A 2,587-nucleotide genomic window follows, 5' to 3' on the forward strand; every position below is an offset into this window, starting at 1 on the left:
CAAATGTCATCAGGACATTGCCTATTGGGGATTTAATCCTAATATGTCTTTTTATTTTCTTATCTTTGTCCAGATATTTGAGTCCCTTCTTTACCAAGTCACCCTTTAGACGTCAGCAATCATGGTAATTAAACATTCATATACTCAAATCGAATTAGCGTCATCGTTTTATATCTATAAATGTATTCCAGGATATTATTAAAATAGAGATTGATGTTAACTTTCCAGATCTCAATGTTAGTATATTTTAACTTCTTTTTAATTTTGAGAAATAATAAGAATATTACAATTTAGGATGAAAATATATATAACACTTTTTTTTTCTCCCAACATGCATAGTGTTTTCCTACTTACCTCATTAAAAATGATAGTATTCAGAGCAGGAAAACAACATGTGTGTACTGTTAAACATATTGTACTTTTAACCAGTTAACTGCCGTAATCTGAAAAGACACGTATTTTGACCTGAAAAGTCATCCTTCAAATATCGATCGATTTAAACCTAGGATTTAGGTGGACCTCGTGAGATCCCAGGTTGTACAGTTTGCCAAGGTGAGGGTCATTTAAATCATTCGATATTTGTAGGATGAGTTTTCAGGCCAAATGATTAAATACGTGTTATTCCAGAGTACGGCAGTTAACTGATTAAACAACTTTACATTAGGATATGATAAATATAGATGTCCTTTGTCAATGACATGGTCAGATTGAAAAAAATATTTTCAGTTCATTAGATAATTTTATTTGTTTTTGGTCGTCCTCCGTCTGACGAGTGCATGGCGGGGAGAAGAATGCATTTCATTTTTTAAACCTTTAAACGACATTTAATAATCATAATATAATTAATCGTCTATTATATCGTAATTATTTTCAATACAGGATGATCACAGTACCAACGGAGTGTGGAACAAAGGAGGGGGAAAGGTGAATCTAGCGACACAGTAAAACAAAGTGGTGACGTCATATCTAATGGGCTGAACGAGTATGACCAACTTACACAAAGTGCCTTCTCTCAGACTCTCAAGATTTTCTTCACCAAGACAATTATGCCTCTACTTCTCATCATCATCGCTCCCATTCAAGTTTTTTCATTGTGGTACACTGTCAAGAGGTGTGAAGGCAGCTATCTCAAAATGTTATCTGTATTTTCTGACGGTATAACAACTGGTTTTTCAAAAATTCTGAGCCATGTCAATACACCTACTTGGCCAGTAATCTGAAACCCTTTTCGGTTACAGCGTTTATGCTTTGGCAATGATGAAACTTCTCCCTGGGAAGACAGTGACAGGACCAGTTACTCCCAAAGGAAATGTTCCTGTATATAAAGACAATGGTTTCAAATTTTATATTCTAACTATTTTCATTGTTTTGGATTCTGTCGATGGTGCTTCATCCTCTGGGAATAACACCCTCGATTCTGTATGACCGTTACGACGGGGTGTTATACGCCCTAAATGCTTTCAGTTTTGCATTCTGTCTTTTTCTATACTTCAAAGGAAGATTTGCTCCGTCCTCCACTGATTGTGGCAGCTCTGGAAATTTTATATTTGACTATTACTGGGGCACAGAGCTGTACCCTCGCGTGTTTGGATTCGACATCAAAGTCTTCACTAACTGCAGGTTCGGCATGATGATATGGGCTCTAATGACTTGCGTCCATGCAGTAAAAAGCTATGAATTGTACGGTTTTGTGGACTCTATGTTTGTGTCTGTCACTCTACAATTATTTTACATTACTAAATTCTTCTGGTGGGAAACTGGGTATCTTAGGACCATAGATATCATGCTTGACAGAGCCGGATACTACATCTGCTGGGGCTGCATGGTTTTTGTCCCTGGTCTCTATACGTCCGTTTCGTTCTACTTAGTAAGCCATCCAATTCATCTCGGTCCCTACGTCACCACCTTTTTCATGATAGCTGGTCTGTTGAGTATCTATATAAACTACGAAGCCGACATGCAAAAACAGGACGTCCGCTACGCTGACGGAGACTGTCTGATCTGGGAAAGAAACCTGAGATCATTAGAGCTCAATATAAGTTAGAGAACGGAGACGTAAAGGAAAGCATCTTGTTGGCATCTGGCTGGTGGGGCATGTCTCGCCATTTCCACTACATCCCAGAACTTCTTCTTGCCTTCTTCTGGACTGTGCCAGCCCTCTTCGACAACGCACTTCCTTACACCTACATCATTTGGCTAACCATGATTCTTGTCCACCGCACATACAGGGATGACACGAAATGTGGCAAAAAGTATGGTCCTTTCTGGCGTCAGTACTGCAAGAAAGTCCCTCACAAGATCGTACCATATCTTTTCTAAAATGCTTGATTAATGAATATTCTTTAATGTTTTTAACATACATGCACGCATTGTTTCGTGTTGAATTTTTTAAAATTTTTGATACCTTTTTCAAACTCATTGTTTCAACCAAAGACAAAAGGAATTTGGGATTCGTGCTGTGATTTATTCGTGCAATTTGAAGTTCAAATTAGAAAAGATTAGTTTAACTAAACTACTCGCACTCATAAGCACATGACAGAAATTACATTTTTAAAAGTCAAATCATGAAAATTCAGCGCATGACTGA

The 2,587-nt window shown here is 37.6% G+C and overlaps 1 pseudogene; it reads left to right on the forward strand.

The window, feature by feature from the left end:
* The first annotated feature begins 908 nt into the window (after nt 1-908).
* Nucleotides 909-2,370, forward strand: LOC144961488 (uncharacterized; annotated as a pseudogene).
* The last annotated feature ends 217 nt before the right edge of the window (nt 2,371-2,587 follow it).

The sequence above is a fragment of the Berghia stephanieae genome, unplaced genomic scaffold (genome assembly GCF_034508935.2).
Source record: "Berghia stephanieae isolate SIO BIC M18660-M18661 unplaced genomic scaffold, UCSD_Bste_1.3 scaffold2638, whole genome shotgun sequence".
Taxonomy (NCBI): domain Eukaryota; kingdom Metazoa; phylum Mollusca; class Gastropoda; order Nudibranchia; family Aeolidiidae; genus Berghia; species Berghia stephanieae.